Source organism: Ovis canadensis, chromosome 17, assembly GCF_042477335.2.
Source record: "Ovis canadensis isolate MfBH-ARS-UI-01 breed Bighorn chromosome 17, ARS-UI_OviCan_v2, whole genome shotgun sequence".
Classification (NCBI taxonomy): domain Eukaryota; kingdom Metazoa; phylum Chordata; class Mammalia; order Artiodactyla; family Bovidae; genus Ovis; species Ovis canadensis.
Window position 1 is genome coordinate 2,566,464 of NC_091261.1, and position 19,564 is coordinate 2,586,027.

Consider the following 19,564-nt stretch of genomic DNA (forward strand, 5'->3'; position numbering starts at 1 on the left):
CCTTGACGTTCAAGCCGAGGATCGACTCCCACCACGTGTGCACGTGGGACAGCCCTGTGGGAAAGCCTCGTGGGAAAGCCTCGTGGGAAAGACTCGAGGGAAAACCATAGATCCTTTGATCCACGCGGCGGACTGCGTGACACTGCTGCTACCGCTCTGGAGGAAAGCGCAAGTGCATGCCCGCATTCGAGACGAGGACTGACTCCCCTGGGGAGACTCCAGAAGTACCCCAAGATCCATGTCAGCACTGGAGAGGAATCCTCAGGTTCCGGCCCCGACTCCACACAAGGTCTTAGGCCCCGGCATCGACGGGAGAGGAATCCCGAGAGGCCCCCGTGGAACTCGCATGGGGACTGGCCTTTCCTGAGGCCACCAGAGCGGTTCCCTGAGGTCCCCGTCGTAAGTCGAGAGCACCTGCCGCAACTCGAGAAAATCCAGGAGGTTTTGCCCTCCAGGCGAGATGAGGCCCATTTCCGCTGAGGCTTCTCGAGGCCAATCACATCTAACCACTGGAACTTCCAAAGGGTCCTTCACACCATTGCTGCAACTCAAGAAGTTCCCCGACATACCCGTCTCCACTCGAGAGGAAGCACGTGGGGTCCCGCACACATCCAGGGGAGCTCCGTTTCCGCCCCCTGGCTCGAGATGAGGGATCCTTTCCCTGTTTCGTAGGGAAAGAATTCCCGTCGTTCCCGTCGCATCTCAAGAGGAGACGCTCTCCACAGGAAAGGCGAGAGGAACTCCAGGGTCGTGCCACCATTCCAAGAGTCCCCCAGATGTGTCAGTCCATTCCAGAGGAACCTGTTTTCCCTGCACTGCCTTGACGTTCAAGCCGAGGATCGACTCCCACCACGTGTGCACGTGGGACAGCCCTGTGGGAAAGCCTCGTGGGAAAGCCTCGTGGGAAAGACTCGAGGGAAAACCATAGATCCTTTGATCCACGGGGCGGACTGCGTGACACTGCTGCTACCGCTCTGGAGGAAAGCGCAAGTGCATGCCCGCATTCGAGACGAGGACTGACTTCCCTGGGGAGACTCCAGAAGTACCCCAAGATCCATGTCAGCACTGGAGAGGAATCCTCAGGTTCCGGCCCCGACTCCACACAAGGTTTTAGGTCCCGACATCGACGGGAGAGGAATCCCGAGAGGCCCCCGAGGAACTCGCATGGGGACTGGCCTTTCCTGAGGCCACCAGAGCGGGTCCCTTAGGTCCCCGTCGTAAGTCGAGAGCACCTGCCGCAACTCGAGAAAATCCAGGAGGTTTTGCCCTCCAGGCGAGATGAGGCCCATTTCCGCTGAGGCTTCTCGAGGCCAATCACATCTAACCACTGGAACTTCCAAAGGGTCCTTCACACGCTTGCTGCAACTCAAGAAGTTCCCCGACATACCCGTCTCCACTCGAGAGGAAGCACGTGGTGTCCCGCACACATCCAGGGGAGCCCCGTTTCCGCCTCCTAGCTCGAGATGAGGGATCCTTTCCCTGTTTCGTAGGGAAAGAATTCCCGGCGTTCCCGTCGCATCTCAAGAGGAGGTGCTCTCCACAGGAAAGGCGAGAGGAACTCCAGGGTCGTGCCACCATTCCAAGAGTCCCCCGGATGTGTCAGTCCATTCCAGAGGAACCTGTTTTCCCTGCACTGCCTTGACGTTCAAGCCGAGGATCGACTCCCACCACGTGTGCACGTGGGACAGCCCTGTGGGAAAGCCTCGTGGGAAAGCCTCGTGGGAAAGACTCGAGGGAAAACCATAGATCCTTTGATCCACCCGGAGGACTGCGTGACACTGCTGCTACCGCTCTGGAGGAAAGCGCAAGTGCATGCCCGCATTCGAGACGAGGACTGACTCCCCTGGGGAGACTCCAGAAGTACCCCAAGATCCATGTCAGCACTGGAGAGGAATCCTCAGGTTCCAGCCCCGACTCCACACAAGGTCTTAGGCCCCGGCATGGACGGGAGAGGAATCCCGAGACGCCCCCGAGGAACTCGCATGGGGACTGGCCTTTCCTGAGGCCACCAGAGCGGGTCCCTGAGGTCCCCGTCGTAAGTCGAGAGCACCTGCCGCAACTCGAGAAAATCCAGGAGGTTTTGCCCTCCAGGCGAGATGAGGCCCATTTCCGCTGAGGCTTCTCGAGGCCAATCACATCTAACCACTGGAACTTCCAAAGGGTCCTTCACACACTTGCTGCAACTCAAGAAGTTCCCCGACATACCCGTCTCCACTCGAGAGGAAGCACGTGGTGTCCCGCACACATCCAGGGGAGCGCCGTTTCCGCCTCCTAGCTCGAGATGAGGGATCCTTTCCCTGTTTGGTAGGGAAAGAATTCCCGGCGTTCCCGTCGCATCTCAAGAGGAGGCGCTCTCCACAGGAAAGGCGAGAGGAACTCCAGGGTCGTGCCACCATTCCAAGAGTCCCCCAGATGTGTCAGTCCATTCCAGAGGAATCTGTTTTCCCTGCACTGCCTTGACGTTCAAGCCGAGGATCGACTCCCACCACGTGTGCACGTGGGACAGCCCTGTGGGAAAGCCTCGTGGGAAAGCCTCGTGGGAAAGACTCGAGGGAAAACCATAGATCCTTTGATCCACGCGGCGGACTGCGTGACACTGCTGCTACCGCTCTGGAGGAAAGCGCAAGTGCATGCCCGCATTCGAGACGAGGACTGACTCCCCTGGGGAGACTCCGGAAGTACCCCAAGATCCATGTCAGCACTGGAGAGGAATCCTCAAGTTCCGGCCCCGACTCCACACAAGGTCTTAGGCCCCGGCATCGACGGGAGAGGAATCCCGAGAGGCCCCCGAGGAACTCGCATGGGGACTGGCCTTTCCTGAGGCCACCAGAGCGGGTCCCTGAGGTCCCCGTCGTAAGTCGAGAGCACCTGCCGCAACTCGAGAAAATCCAGGAGGTTTTGCCCTCCAGGCGAGATGAGGCCCATTTCCGCTGAGGCTTCTCGAGGCCAATCACATCTAACCACTGGAACTTCCAAAGGGTCCTTCACACCCTTGCTGCAACTCAAGAAGTTCCCCGACATACCCGTCTCCACTCGAGAGGAAGCACGTGGGGTCCCGCACACATCCAGGGGAGCCCCGTTTCCGCCTCCTAGCTCGAGATGAGGGATCCTTTCCCTGTTTCGTAGGGAAAGAATTCCCGGCGTTCCCGTCGCATCTCAAGAGGAGGCGCTCTCCACAGGAAAGGCGAGAGGAACTCCAGGGTCGTGCCACCATTCCAAGAGTCCCCCAGATGTGTCAGTCCATTCCAGAGGAACCTGTTTTCCCTGCACTGCCTTGACGTTCAAGCCGAGGATCGACTCCCACCACGTGTGCACGTGGGACAGCCCTGTGGGAAAGCCTCGTGGGAAAGCCTCGTGGGAAAGACTCGAGGGAAAACCATAGATCCTTTGATCCACGCGGCGGACTGCGTGACACTGCTGCTACAGCTCTGGAGGAAAGCGCAAGTGCATGCCCGCATTCGAGACGAGGACTGACTCCCCTGGGGAGACTACAGAAGTACCCCAAGATCCATGTCAGCACTGGAGAGGAATCCTCAGGTTCCGGCCCCGACTCCACACAAGGTCTTAGGCCCCGGCATCGACGGGAGAGGAATCCCGAGAGGCCCCCGAGGAACTCGCATGGGGACTGGCCTTTCCTGAGGCCACCAGAGCGGGTCCCTGAGGTCCCCGTCGTAAGTCGAGAGCACCTGCCGCAACTCGAGAAAATCCAGGAGGTTTTGCCCTCCAGGCGAGATGAGGCCCATTTCCGCTGAGGCTTCTCGAGGCCAATCACGTCTAACCACTGGAACTTCCAAAGGGTCCTTCACACCCTTGCTGCAACTCAAGAAGTTCCCCGACATACCCGTCTCCACTCGAGAGGAAGCACGTGGGGTCCCGCACACATCCAGGGGAGCCCCGTTTCCGCCTCCTAGCTCGAGATGAGGGATCCTTTCCCTGTTTCGTAGGGAAAGAATTCCCGGCGTTCCCGTCGCATCTCAAGAGGAGGCGCTCTCCACAGGAAAGGCGAGAGGAACTCCAGGGTCGTGCCACCATTCCAAGAGTCCCCCAGATGTGTCAGTCCATTCCAGAGGAACCTGTTTTCCCTGCACTGCCTTGACTTTCAAGCCGAGGATCCACTCCCACCACGTGTGCACGTGGGACAGCCCTGTGGGAAAGCCTCGTGGGAAAGCCTCGTGGGAAAGACTCGAGGGAAAACCATAGATCCTTTGATCCACGCGGCGGACTGCGTGACACTGCTGCTACCGCTCTGGAGGAAAGCGCAAGTGCATGCCCGCATTCGAGACGAGGACTGACTCCCCTGGGGAGACTCCAGAAGTACCCCAAGATCCATGTCAGCACTGGAGAGGAATCCTCAGGTTCCGGCCCCGACTCCACACAAGGTCTTAGGCCCCGGCATCGACGGGAGAGGAATCCCGAGAGGCCCCCGAGGAACTCGCATGGGGACTGGCCTTTCCTGAGGCCACCAGAGCGGGTCCCTGAGGTCCCCGTCGTAAGTCGAGAGCACCTGCCGCAACTTGAGAAAATCCAGGAGGTTTTGCCCTCCAGGCGAGATGAGGCCCATTTCCGCTGAGGCTTCTCGAGGCCAATCACATCTAACCACTGGAACTTCCAAAGGGTCCTTCACACCCTTGCTGCAACTCAAGAAGTTCCCCGACATACCCGTCTCCACTCGAGAGGAAGCACGTGGGTCCCGCACACATCCAGGGGGGCCCCGTTTCCGCCTCCTAGCTCGAGATGAGGGATCCTTTCCCTGTTTCGTAGGGAAAGAATTCCCGGCGTTCCCGTCGCATCTCAAGAGGAGGCGCTCTCCACAGGAAAGGCGAGAGGAACTCCAGGGTCGTGACACCATTCCAAGAGTCCCCCAGATGTGTCAGTCCATTCCAGAGGAACCAGTTTTCCCTGCACTGCCTTGACGTTCAAGCCGAGGATCCACTCCCACCACGTGTGCACGTGGGACAGCCCTGTGGGAAAGCCTCGTGGGAAAGCCTCGTGGGAAAGACTCGAGGGAAAACCATAGATCCTTTTATCCACGCGGCGGACTGCGTGACACTGCTGCTACCGCTCTGGAGGAAAGCGCAAGTGCATGCCCGCATTCGAGACGAGGACTGACTCCCCTGGGGAGACTCCAGAAGTACCCCAAGATCCATGTCAGCACTGGAGAGGAATCCTCAGGTTCCGGCCCCGACTCCACACAAGGTCTTAGGCCCCGGCATCGACGGGAGAGGAATCCCAAGAGGCCCCCGAGGAACTCGCATGGGGACTGGCCTTTCCTGAGGCCACCAGAGCGGTTCCCTGAGGTCCCCGTCGTAAGTCGAGAGCACCTGCCGCAACTCGAGAAAATCCAGGAGGTTTTGCCCTCCAGGCGAGATGAGGCCCATTTCCGCTGAGGCTTCTCGAGGCCAATCACGTCTAACCACTGGAACTTCCAAAGGGTCCTTCACACCCTTGCTGCAACTCAAGAAGTTCCCCGACATACCCGTCTCCACTCGAGAGGAAGCACGTGGGGTCCCGCACACATCCAGGGGAGCCCCGTTTCCGCCTCCTAGCTCGAGATGAGGGATCCTTTCCCTGTTTCGTAGGGAAAGAATTCCCGGCATTCCCGTCGCATCTCAAGAGGAGGCGCTCTCCACAGGAAAGGCGAGAGGAACTCCAGGGTCGTGCCACCATTCCAAGAGTCCCCCAGATGTGTCAGTCCATTCCAGAGGAACCTGTTTTCCCTGCACTGCCTTGACGTTCAAGCCGAGGATCGACTCCCACCACGTGTGCACGTGGGACAGCCCTGTGGGAAAGCCTCGTGGGAAACCCTCGTGGGAAAGACTCGAGGGAAAACCATAGATCCTTTGATCCACGCGGCGGACTGCGTGACACTGCTGCTACCGCTCTGGATGAAAGCGCAAGTGCATGCCCGCATTCGAGAAGAGGACTGACTCCCCTGGGGAGACTCCAGAAGTACCCCAAGATCCATGTCAGCACTGGAGAGGAATCCTCAGGTTCCGGCCCCGACTCCACACAAGGTCTTAGGCCCCGGCATCGACGGGAGAGGAATCCCGAGAGGCCCCCGAGGAACTCGCATGGGGACTGGCCTTTCCTGAGGCCACCAGAGCGGGTCCCTGAGGTCCCCGTCGTAAGTCGAGAGCACCTGCCGCAACTCGAGAAAATCCAGGAGGTTTTGCCCTCCAGGCGAGATGAGGCCCATTTCCGCTGAGGGTTCTCGAGGCCAATCACGTCTAACCACTGGAACTTCCAAAGGGTCCTTCACACCCTTGCTGCAACTCAAGAAGTTCCCCGACATACCCGTCTCCACTCGAGAGGAAGCACGTGGGGTCCCGCACACATCCAGGGGAGCCCCGTTTCCGCCTCCTAGCTCGAGATGAGGGATCCTTTCCCTGTTTCGTAGGGAAAGAATTCCCGGCGTTCCCGTCGCATCTCAAGAGGAGGCGCTCTCCACAGGAAAGGCGAGAGGAACTCCAGGGTCGTGCCACCATTCCAAGAGTCCCCCAGATGTGTCAGTCCATTCCAGAGGAACCTGTTTTCCCTGCACTGCCTTGACGTTCAAGCCGAGGATCGACTCCCACCACGTGTGCACGTGGGACAGCCCTGTGGGAAAGCCTCGTGGGAAAGCCTCGTGGGAAAGACTCGAGGGAAAACCATAGAACCTTTGATCCACGCGGCGGACTGCGTGACACTGCTGCTACCGCTCTGGAGGAAAGCGCAAGTGCATGCCCGCATTCGAGACGAGGACTGACTCCCCTGGGGAGACTCCAGAAGTACCCCAAGATCCATGTCAGCACTGGAGAGGAATCCTCAGGTTCCGGCCCCGACTCCACACAAGGTCTTAGGCCCCGGCATGGACGGGAGAGGAATCCCGAGAGGCCCCCGAGGAACTCGCATGGGGACTGGCCTTTCCTGAGGCCACCAGAGCGGTTCCCTGAGGTCCCCGTCGTAAGTCGAGAGCACCTGCCGCAACTCGAGAAAATCCAGGAGGTTTTGCCCTCCAGGCGAGATGAGGCCCATTTCCGCTGAGGCTTCTCGAGGCCAATCACGTCTAACCACTGGAACTTCCAAAGGGTCCTTCACACCCTTGCTGCAACTCAAGAAGTTCCCCGACATACCCGTCTCCACTCGAGAGGAAGCACGTGGGGTCCCGCACACATCCAGGGGAGCCCCGTTTCCGCCTCCTAGCTCGAGATGAGGGATCCTTTCCCTGTTTCGTAGGGAAAGAATTCCCGGCGTTCCCGTCGCATCTCAAGAGGAGGCGCTCTCCACAGGAAAGGCGAGAGGAACTCCAGGGTCGTGCCACCATTCCAAGAGTCCCCCAGATGTGTCAGTCCATTCCAGAGGAACCTGTTTTCCCTGCACTGCCTTGACGTTCAAGCCGAGGATCGACTCCCACCACGTGTGCACGTGGGACAGCCCTGTGGGAAAGCCTCGTGGGAAAGCCTCGTGGGAAAGACTCGAGGGAAAACCATAGATCCTTTGATCCACGCGGCGGACTGCGTGACACTGCTGCTACCGCTCTGGATGAAAGCGCAAGTGCATGCCCGCATTCGAGAAGAGGACTGACTCCCCTGGGGAGACTCCAGAAGTACCCCAAGATCCATGTCAGCACTGGAGAGGAATCCTCAGGTTCCGGCCCCGACTCCACACAAGGTCTTAGGCCCCGGCATCGATGGGAGAGGAATCCCGAGAGGCCCCCGAGGAACTCGCATGGGGACCGGCCTTTCCTGAGGCCACCAGAGCGGGTCCCTGAGGTCCCCGTCGTAAGTCGAGAGCACCTGCCGCAACTCGAGAAAATCCAGGAGGTTTTGCCCTCCAGGCGAGATGAGGCCCATTTCCGCTGAGGGTTCTCGAGGCCAATCACGTCTAACCACTGGAACTTCCAAAGGGTCCTTCACACCCTTGCTGCAACTCAAGAAGTTCCCCGACATACCCGTCTCCACTCGAGAGGAAGCACGTGGGGTCCCGCACACATCCAGGGGAGCCCCGTTTCCGCCTCCTAGCTCGAGATGAGGGATCCTTTCCCTGTTTCGTAGGGAAAGAATTCCCGGCGTTCCCGTCGCATCTCAAGAGGAGGCGCTCTCCACAGGAAAGGCGAGAGGAACTCCAGGGTCGTGCCACCATTCCAAGAGTCCCCCAGATGTGTCAGTCCATTCCAGAGGAACCTGTTTTCCCTGCACTGCCTTGACGTTCAAGCCGAGGATCGACTCCCACCACGTGTGCACGTGGGACAGCCCTGTGGGAAAGCCTCGTGGGAAAGCCTCGTGGGAAAGACTCGAGGGAAAACCATAGATCCTTTGATCCACGCGGCGGACTGCGTGACACTGCTGCTACCGCTCTGGAGGAAAGCGCAAGTGCATGCCCGCATTCGAGACGAGGACTGACTCCCCTGGGGAGACTCCAGAAGTACCCCAAGATCCATGTCAGCACTGGAGAGGAATCCTCAGGTTCCGGCCCCGACTCCACACAAGGTCTTAGGCCCCGGCATCGACGGGAGAGGAATCCCGAGAGGCCCCCGAGGAACTCGCATGGGGACTGGCCTTTCCTGAGGCCACCAGAGCGGGTCCCTGAGGTCCCCGTCGTAAGTCGAGAGCACCTGCCGCAACTTGAGAAAATCCAGGAGGTTTTGCCCTCCAGGCGAGATGAGGCCCATTTCCGCTGAGGCTTCTCGAGGCCAATCACATCTAACCACTGGAACTTCCAAAGGGTCCTTCACACCCTTGCTGCAACTCAAGAAGTTCCCCGACATACCCGTCTCCACTCGAGAGGAAGCACGTGGGTCCCGCACACATCCAGGGGAGCCCCGTTTCCACCTCCTAGCTCGAGATGAGGGATCCTTTCCCTGTTTCTTAGGGAAAGAATTCCCGGCGTTCCCGTCGCATCTCAAGAGGAGGCGCTCTCCACAGGAAAGGCGAGAGGAACTCCAGGGTCGTGACACCATTCCAAGAGTCCCCCAGATGTGTCAGTCCATTCCAGAGGAACCAGTTTTCCCTGCACTGCCTTGACGTTCAAGCCGAGGATCCACTCCCACCACGTGTGCACGTGGGACAGCCCTGTGGGAAAGCCTCGTGGGAAAGCCTCGAGGGAAAGACTCGAGGGAAAACCATAGATCCTTTGATCCACGCGGCGGACTGCGTGACACTGCTGCTACCGCTCTGGAGGAAAGCGCAAGTGCATGCCCGCATTCGAGACGAGGACTGACTCCCCTGGGGAGACTCCAGAAGTACCCCAAGATCCATGTCAGCACTGGAGAGGAATCCTCAGGTTCCGGCCCCGACTCCACACAAGGTCTTAGGCCCCGGCATCGACGGGAGAGGAATCCCGAGAGGCCCCCGAGGAACTCGCATGGGGACTGGCCTTTCCTGAGGCCACCAGAGCGGTTCCCTGAGGTCCCCGTCGTAAGTCGAGAGCACCTGCCGCAACTCGAGAAAATCCAGGAGGTTTTGCCCTCCAGGCGAGATGAGGCCCATTTCCGCTGAGGCTTCTCGAGGCCAATCACGTCTAACCACTGGAACTTCCAAAGGGTCCTTCACACCCTTGCTGCAACTCAAGAAGTTCCCCGACATACCCGTCTCCACTCGAGAGGAAGCACGTGGGGTCCCGCACACATCCAGGGGAGCCCCGTTTCCGCCTCCTAGCTCGAGATGAGGGATCCTTTCCCTGTTTCGTAGGGAAAGAATTCCCGGCGTTCCCGTCGCATCTCAAGAGGAGGCGCTCTCCACAGGAAAGGCGAGAGGAACTCCAGGGTCGTGCCACCATTCCAAGAGTCCCCCAGATGTGTCAGTCCATTCCAGAGGAACCTGTTTTCCCTGCACTGCCTTGACGTTCAAGCCGAGGATCGACTCCCACCACGTGTGCACGTGGGACAGCCCTGTGGGAAAGCCTCGTGGGAAAGCCTCGTGGGAAAGACTCGAGGGAAAACCATAGATCCTTTGATCCACGCGGCGGACTGCGTGACACTGCTGCTACCGCTCTGGAGGAAAGCCCAAGTGCATGCCCGCATTCGAGACGAGGACTGACTCCCCTGGGGAGACTCCAGAAGTACCCCAAGATCCATGTCAGCACTGGAGAGGAATCCTCAGGTTCCGGCCCCGACTCCACACAAGGTCTTAGGCCCCGGCATCGACGGGAGAGGAATCCCGAGAGGCCCCCGAGGAACTCGCATGGGTACTGGCCTTTCCTGAGGCCACCAGAGCGGGTCCCTGAGGTCCCCGTCGTAAGTCGTGAGGTCCCCGTCGTAAGTCGAGAGCACCTGCCGCAACTCGAGAAAATCCAGGAGGTTTTGCCCTCCAGGCGAGATGAGGCCCATTTCCGCTGAGGCTTCTCGAGGCCAATCACATCTAACCACTGGAACTTCCAAAGGGTCCTTCACACCCTTGCTGCAACTCAAGAAGTTCCCCGACATACCCGTCTCCACTCGAGAGGAAGCACGTGGGTCCCGCACACATCCAGGGGAGCCCCGTTTCCGCCTCCTAGCTCGAGATGAGGGATCCTTTCCCTGTTTCGTAGGGAAAGAATTCCCGGCGTTCCCGTCGCATCTCAAGAGGAGGCGCTCTCCACAGGAAAGGCGAGAGGAACTCCAGGGTCATGCCACCATTCCAAGAGTCCCCCAGATGTGTCAGTCCATTCCAGAGGAACCAGTTTTCCCTGCACTGCCTTGACGTTCAAGCCGAGGTTCGACTCCCACCACGTGTGCACGTGGGACAGCCCTGTGGGAAAGCCTCGTGGGAAAGCCTCGTGGGAAAGACTCGAGGGAAAACCATAGATCCTTTGATCCACGCGGCGGACTGCGTGACACTGCTGCTACCGCTCTGGAGGAAAGCGCAAGTGCATGCCCGCATTCGAGACGAGGACTGACTCCCCTGGGGAGACTCCAGAAGTACCCCAAGATCCATGTCAGCACTGGAGAGGAATCCTCAGGTTCCGGCCCCGACTCCACACAAGGTCTTAGGTCCCGGCATCGACGGGAGAGGAATCCCGAGACACCCCCGAGGAACTCGCATGGGGACTGGCCTTTCCTGAGGCCACCAGAGCGGGTCCCTGAGGTCCCCGTCGTAAGTCGAGAGCACCTGCGGCAACTCGTGAAAATCCTGGAGGTTTTGCCCTCCAGGCGAGATGAGGCCCATTTCCGCTGAGGCTTCTCGAGGCTAATCACGTCTAACCACTGGAACTTCCAAAGGGTCCTTCACACCCTTGCTTCAACTCAAGAAGTTCCCCGACATACCCGTCTCCACTCGAGAGGAAGCACGTGGGTCCCGCACACATCCAGGGGAGCCCCGTTTCCGCCTCCTAGCTCGAGATGAGGGATCCTTTCCCTGTTTCGTAGGGAAAGAATTCCCGGCGTTTCCGTCGCATCTCAAGAGGAGGCGCTCTCCACAGGAAAGGCGAGAGGAACTCCAGGGTCGTGACACCATTCCAAGAGTCACCCAAATGTGTCAGTCCATTCCAGAGGAACCTGTTTTCCCTGCACTGCCTTGACGTTCAAGCCGAGGATCGACTCCCACCACGTGTGCACGTGGGACAGCCCTGTGGGAAAGCCTCGTGGGAAAGCCTCGTGGGAAAGACTCGAGGGAAAACCATAGATCCTTTGATCCACGCGGCAGAAGCGTTACACTGCTGCTACCGCTCTGGAGGAAAGCGCAAGTGCATGCCCGCATTCGAGATGAGGACTGACTCCCCTGGGGAGACTCCAGAAGTACCCCAAGATCCATGTCAGCACTGGAGAGGAATCCTCAGGTTCCGGCCCCGACTCCACACAAGGTCTTAGGCCCCGGCATCGACGGGAGAGGAATCCCGAGAGGCCCCCGAGGAACTCGCATGGGGACTGGCCTTTCCTGAGGCCACCAGAGCAGGTCCCTGAGGTCTCCGTCGTAAGTCGAGAGCACCTGCCGCAACTCGAGAAAATCCAGGAGGTTTTGCCCTCGAGGCGAGATGAGGCCCATTTCGGCTGAGGCTTCTCGAGGCTAATCACGTCTAACCACTGGAACTTCCAAAGGGTCCTTCACACCCTTGCTGCAACTCAAGAAGTTCCCCGACATACCCGTCTCCACTCGAGAGGAAGCACGTGGGTCCCGCACACATCCAGGGGAGCCCCGTTTCCGCCTCCTAGCTCGAGATGAGGGATCCTTTCCCTGTTTCGTAGGGAAAGATTTCCCGGCGTTCCCGTCGCATCTCAAGAGGAGGCGCTCTCCACAGGAAAGGCGAGAGGAACTCTAGGGTCGTGCCACCATTCCAAGAGTACCCCAGATGTGTCAGTCCATTCCCGAGGAACCTGTTTTCCCTGCACTGCCTTGACGTTCAAGCCGAGGATCGACTCCCACCACGTGTGCACGTGGGACAGCCCTGTGGGAAAGCCTCGTGGGAAAGCCTCGTGGGAAAGACTCGAGGGAAAACCATAGATCCTTTGATCCACGCGGCGGACTGCGTTACACTGCTGCTACCGCTCTGGAGGAAAGCGCAAGTGCATGCCCGCATTCGAGACGAGGACTGACTCCCCTGGGGAGACTCCAGAAGTACCCCAAGATCCATGTCAGCACTGGAGAGGAATCCTCAGGTTCCGGCCCCGAGTCCACACAAGGTCTTAGGCCCCGGCATCGAAGGGAGAGGAATCCCCAGAGGCCCCCGAGGAACTCGCATGGGGACTGGCCTTTCCTGAGGCCACCAGAGCGGGTCCCTGAGGTCCCCGTCGTAAGTCGAGAGCACCTGCCGCAACTCGAGAAAATCCAGGAGGTTTTGCCCTCCAGGCGAGATGAGGCCCATTCCCGCTGAGGCTTCTCGAGGCCAATCACATCTAACCACTGGAACTTCCAAAGGGTCCTTCACACCCTTGCTGCAACTCAAGAACTTCCCCGACATACCCGTCTGCACTCGAGAGGAAGCACGTGGGGTCCCGCACACATCCAGGGGAGCCCCGTTTCCGCCTCCTAGCTCGAGATGAGGGATCCTTTCCCTGTTTCGTAGGGAAAGAATTCCCGGCGTTCCCGTCGCATCTCAAGAGGAGGCGCTCTCCACAGGAAAGGCGAGAGGAACTCCAGGGTCGTGCCACCATTCCAAGAGTCCCCCAGATGTGTCAGTCCATTCCAGAGGAACCTGTTTTCCCTGCACTGCCTTGACGTTCAAGCCGAGGATCGACTCCCACCACGTGTGCACGTGGGAAAGCCCTGTGGGAAAGCCTCGTGGGAAAGCCTCGTGGGAAAGACTCGAGGGAAAACCATAGATCCTTTGATCCATGCTGCGGACTGCGTGACACTGCTGCTACGCTCTGGAGGAAAGGGCAATGCATGCCCGCATTCGAGACGAGGACTGACGCCCTTGGGGAGACTCAGACGTACCCCAAGATCCATGTCAGCACTGGAGAGGAATCCTCAGGTTCCGGCCCCGACTCCACACAAGGTCTTAGGCACCGGCATCGACGGAAGAGGAATCACGAGAGGCCCCCGAGGAACTCGCATGGGGACTGGCCTTTCCTGAGGCCACCAGAGCGGTTCCCTGAGGTCCCCGTCGTAAGTCGAGAGCACCTGCCGCAACTCGAGAAAATCCAGGAGGTTTTGCCCTCCAGGCGAGATTTGGCCCATTTCTGCTGTTGCTTCTCGAGGCCAATCACATCTAACCACTGGAACTTCCAAAGGGTCCTTCACACCATTGCTGCAACTCAAGAAGTTCCCCGACATACCCATCTCCACTCGAGAGGAAGCACGTGGGGTCCCGCACACATCCAGGGGAGACCCGTTTCCGCCTCCTAGCTCGAGATGAGGGATCCTTTCCCTGTTTCGTAGGGAAAGAATTCCCGGCGTTCCCGTCGCATCTCAAGAGGAGGCGCTCTCCACAGGAAATGCGAGAGGAACTCCAGGGTCGTGCCACCATTCCAAGAGTCCCCCAGATGTGTCAGTCCATTCCAGAGGAACGTGTTTTCCCTGCACTTGACGTTCAAACCGAGGATCGACTCCCACCACGTGTGCACGTGGGACAGCCCTGTGGGAAAGCCTCGTGGGAAAGCCTCGTGGGAAAGACTCGAGGGAAAACCATAGATCCTTTGATCCACGCGGCGGACTGCGTGACACTGCTGCTACCGCTCTGGAGGAAAGCGCAAGTGCATGCCCGCATTCGAGACGAGGACTGACTCCCCTGGGGAGACTCCAGAAGTACCCCAAGATCCATGTCAGCACTGGAGAGGAATCCTCAGGTTCCGGCCCCGACTCCACACAAGGTCTTAGGCCCCGGCATCGACGGGAGAGGAATCCCGAGAGGCCCCCGAGGAACTCGCATGGGGACTGGCCTTTCCTGAGGCCACCAGAGCGGGTCCATGAGGTCCCCGTCGTAAGTCGAGAGCACCTGCCGCAACTCGAGAAAATCCAGGAGGTTTTGCCCTCCAGGCGAGATGAGGCCCATTTCCGCTGAGGCTTCTCGAGGCTAATCACGTCTAACCACTGGAACTTCCAAAGGGTCTTTCACACCCTTGCTGCAACTCAAGAAGTTCCCCGACATACCCGTCTCCACTCGAGAGGAAGCACGTGGTGTCCCGCACACATCCAGGGGAGCCCCGTTTCCGCCTCCTAGCTCGAGATGAGTGATCCTTTCCCTGTTTCGTAGGGAAAGAATTCCCGGCGTTCCCATCGCATCTCAAGAGGAGGCGCTCTCCACTGGAAAGGCGAGAGGAACTCCAGGGTCGTGCCACCATTCCAAGAGTCCCCCAGATGTGTCAGTCCATTCCAGAGGAACCTGTTTTCCCTGCACTGCCTTGACGTTCAAGCCGAGGATCGACTCACACCACGTGTGCACGTGGGACAGCCTCGTGGGAAAGCTTCGTGGGAAAGACTCGAGGGAAAACCAAACATCCTTTGATCCACGCGGCGGACTGCGTGACACTGCTGCTACCGCTCTGGAGGAAAGCGCAAGTGCATGCCCGCATTCGAGACGAGGACTGACTCCCCTGGGGAGACTCCAGAAGTACCCCAAGATCCATGTCAGCACTGGAGAGGAATCCTCAGGTTCCGGCCCCGACTCCACACAAGGTCTTAGGCCCCGGCATCGACGGGAGAGGAATCCCGAGAGGCCCCCGAGGAACTCGCATGGGGACTGGCCTTTCCTGAGGCCACCAGAGCGGGTCCCTGAGGTCCCCGTCGTAATTCGAGAGCACCTGCCGCAACTCGAGAAAATCCAGGAGGTTTTGCCCTCCAGGCGATATGAGGCCCATTTCCGCTGAGGCTTCTCGAGGCCAATCACATCTAACCACTGGAACTTTCAAAGGGTCCTTCACACCATTGCTGCAACTCAAGAAGTTCCCCGACATACCCGTCTCCACTCGAGAGGAAGCACGTGGGGTCCCGCATACATCCAGGGGAGACCCGTTTCCGCCTCCTAGCTCGAGATGAGGGATCCTTTCCCTGTTTCGTAGGGAAAGAATTCCCGGCGTTCCCGTCGCATCTCAAGAGGAGGCGCTCTCCACAGGAAAGGCGAGAGGAACTCCAGGGTCGTGACACCATTCCAAGAGTCCCCCAGATGTGTCAGTCCATTCCAGAGGAACCTGTTTTCCCTGCACTGCCTTGACGTTCAAGCCGAGGATCGACTCCCACCACGTGTGCACGTGGGACAGCCCTGTGGGAAAGCCTCGTGGGAAAGCCTCGTGGGAAAGACTCGAGGGAAAACCATAGATCCTTTGATCCACGCGGCGGACTGCGTGACACTGCTGCTACCGCTCTGGAGGAAAGCGCAAGTGCATGCCCGCATTCGAGACGAGGACTGACTCCCCTGGGGAGACTCCAGAAGTACCCCAAGATCCATGTCAGCACTGGAGAGGAATCCTCAGGTTCCGGCCCCGACTCCACACAAGGTCTTAGGCCCCGGCATCGAAGGGAGAGGAATCCCCAGAGGCCCCCGAGGAACTCGCATGGGGACTGGCCTTTCCTGAGGCCACCAGAGCGGGTCCCTGAGGTCCCCGTCGTAAGTCGAGAGCACCTGCCGCAACTCGAGAAAATCCAGGAGGTTTTGCCCTCCAGGCGAGATGAGGCCCATTCCCGCTGAGGCTTCTCGAGGCCAATCACATCTAACCACTGGAACTTCCAAAGGGTCCTTCACACCCTTGCTGCAACTCAAGAACTTCCCCGACATACCCGTCTGCACTCGAGAGGAAGCACGTGGGGTCCCGCACACATCCAGGGGAGCCCCGTTTCCGCCTCCTAGCTCGAGATGAGGGATCCTTTCCCTGTTTCGTAGGGAAAGAATTCCCGGCGTTCCCGTCGCATCTCAAGAGGAGGCGCTCTCCACAGGAAAGGCGAGAGGAACTCCAGGGTCGTGCCACCATTCCAAGAGTCCCCCAGATGTGTCAGTCCATTCCAGAGGAACCTGTTTTCCCTGCACTGCCTTGACGTTCAAGCCGAGGATCGACTCCCACCACGTGTGCACGTGGGAAAGCCCTGTGGGAAAGCCTCGTGGGAAAGCCTCGTGGGAAAGACTCGAGGGAAAACCATAGATCCTTTGATCCATGCTGCGGACTGCGTGACACTGCTGCTACGCTCTGGAGGAAAGGGCAATGCATGCCCGCATTCGAGACGAGGACTGACGCCCTTGGGGAGACTCAGACGTACCCCAAGATCCATGTCAGCACTGGAGAGGAATCCTCAGGTTCCGGCCCCGACTCCACACAAGGTCTTAGGCCCCGGCATCGACGGGAGAGGAATCCCGAGAGGCCCCCGAGGAACTCGCATGGGGACTGGCCTTTCCTGAGGCCACCAGAGCGGTTCCCTGAGGTCCCCGTCGTAATTCGAGAGCACCTGCCGCAACTCGAGAAAATCCAGGAGGTTTTGCCCTCCAGGCGAGATTTGGCCCATTTCCGCTGTTGCTTCTCGAGGCCAATCACATCTAACCACTGGAACTTCTAAAGGGTCCTTCACACCATTGCTGCAACTCAAGAAGTTCCCCGACATACCCATCTCCACTCGAGAGGAAGCACGTGGGGTCCCGCACACATCCAGGGGAGACCCGTTTCCGCCTCCTAGCTCGAGATGAGGGATCCTTTCCCTGTTTCGTAGGGAAAGAATTCCCTGCGTTCCCGTCGCATCTCAAGAGGAGGCGCTCTCCACAGGAAATGCGAGAGGAACTCCAGGGTCGTGCCACCATTCCAAGAGTCCCCCAGATGTGTCAGTCCATTCCAGAGGAACGTGTTTTCCCTGCACTTGACGTTCAAACCGAGGATCGACTCCCACCACGTGTGCACGTGGGACAGCCCTGTGGGAAAGCCTCGTGGGAAAGCCTCGTGGGAAAGACTCGAGGGAAAACCATAGATCCTTTGATCCACGCGGCAGACTGCGTGACACTGCTGCTACCGCTCTGGAGGAAAGCGCAAGTGCATGCCCGCATTCGAGACGAGGACTGACTCCCCTGGGGAGACTCCAGAAGTACCCCAAGATCCATGTCAGCACTGGAGAGGAATCCTCAGGTTCCGGCCCCGACTCCACACAAGGTCTTAGGCCCCGGCATCGACGGGAGAGGAATCCCGAGAGGCCCCCGAGGAACTCGCATGGGGACTGGCCTTTCCTGAGGCCACCAGAGCGGGTCCCTGAGGTCCCCGTCGTAAGTCGAGAGCACCTGCCGCAACTCGAGAAAATCCAGGAGGTTTTGCCCTCCAGGCGAGATGAGGCCCATTTCCGCTGAGGCTTCTCGAGGCTAATCACGTCTAACCACTGGAACTTCCTAAGGGTCTTTCACACCCTTGCTGCAACTCAAGAAGTTCCCCGACATACCAGTCTCCACTCGAGAGGAAGCACGTGGTGTCCCGCACACATCCAGGGGAGCCCCGTTTCCGCCTCCTAGCTCGAGATGAGTGATCCTTTCCCTGTTTCGTAGGGAAAGAATTCCCGGCGTTCCCGTCGCATCTCAAGAGGAGGCGCTCTCCACTGGAAAGGCGAGAGGAACTCCAGGGTCGTGCCACCATTCCAAGAGTCCCCCAGATGTGTCAGTCCATTCCAGAGGAACCTGTTTTCCCTGCACTGCCTTGACGTTCAAGCCGAGGATCGACTCACACCACGTGTGCACGTGGGACAGCCTCGTGGGAAAGCCTCGTGGGAAAGACTCGAGGGAAAACCAAACATCCTTTGATCCACGCGGCGGACTGCGTGACACTGCTGCTACCGCTCTGGAGGAAAGCGCAAGTGCATGCCCGCATTCGAGACGAGGACTGACTCCCCTGGGGAGACTCCAGAAGTACCCCAAGATCCATGTCAGCACTGGAGAGGAATCCTCAGGTTCCGGCCCCGACTCCACACAAGGTCTTAGGCCCCGGCATCGACGGGAGAGGAATCCCGAGAGGCCCCCGAGGAACTCGCATGGCGACTGGCCTTTCCTGAGGCCACCAGAGCGGGTCCCTGAGGTCCCCGTCGTAATTCGAGAGCACCTGCCGCAACTCGAGAAAATCCAGGAGGTTTTGCCCTCCAGGCGATATGAGGCCCATTTCCGCTGAGGCTTCTCGAGGCCAATCACATCTAACCACTGGAACTTCCAAAGGGTCCTTCACACCATTGCTGCAACTCAAGAAGTTCCCCGACATACCCGTCTCCACTCGAGATGAAGCACGTGGGGTCCCGCATACATCCAGGGGAGACCCGTTTCCGCCTCCTAGCTCGAGATGAGGGATCCTTTCCCTGTTTCGTAGGGAAAGAATTCCCGGCGTTCCCGTCGCATCTCAAGAGGAGGCGCTCTCCACAGGAAAGGCGAGAGGAACTCCAGGGTCGTGACACCATTCCAAGAGTCCCCCAGATGTGTCAGTCCATTCCAGAGGAACCTGTTTTCCCTGCACTGCCTTGACGTTCAAGCCGAGGATCGACTCCCACCACGTGTGCACGTGGGACAGCCCTGTGGGAAAGCCTCGTGGGAAAGCCTCGTGGGAAAGACTCGAGGGAAAACCATAGATCCTTTGATCCACGCGGCGGACTGCGTGACACTGCTGCTACCGCTCTGGAGGAAAGCGCAAGTGCATGCCCGCATTCGAGACGAGGACTGACTCCCCTGGGGAGACTTCAGAAGTACCCCAAGATCCATGTCAGCACTGGAGAGGAATCCTCAGGTTCCGGCCCCGACTCCACACAAGGTCTTAGGCCCCGGCATCGACGGGAGAGGAATCCCGAGAGGCCCCCGAGGAACTCGCATGGGGACTGGCCTTTCCTGAGGCCACCAGAGCGGGTCCCTGAGGTCCCCGTCGTAAGTCGAGAGCACCTGCCGCAACTCGAGAAAATCCAGGAGGTTTTGCCCTCCAGGCGAGATGAGGCCAATTTCCGCTGAGGCTTCTCGAGGCTAATCACGTCTAACCACTGGAACTTCCAAAGGGTCCTTCACACCCTTGCTGCAACTCAAGAAGTTCCCCGACATACCCGTCTCCACTCGAGAGGAAGCACGTGGGTCCCGAACACATCCAGGGGAGCCCCGTTTCCACCTCCTAGCTCGAGATGAGGGATCCTTTCCCTGTTTCGTAGGGAAAGATTTCCCGGCGTTCCCGTCGCATCTCAAGAGGAGGCGCTCTCCACAGGAAAGGCGAGAGGAACTCTAGGGTCGTGCCACCATTCCACGAGTCCCCCAG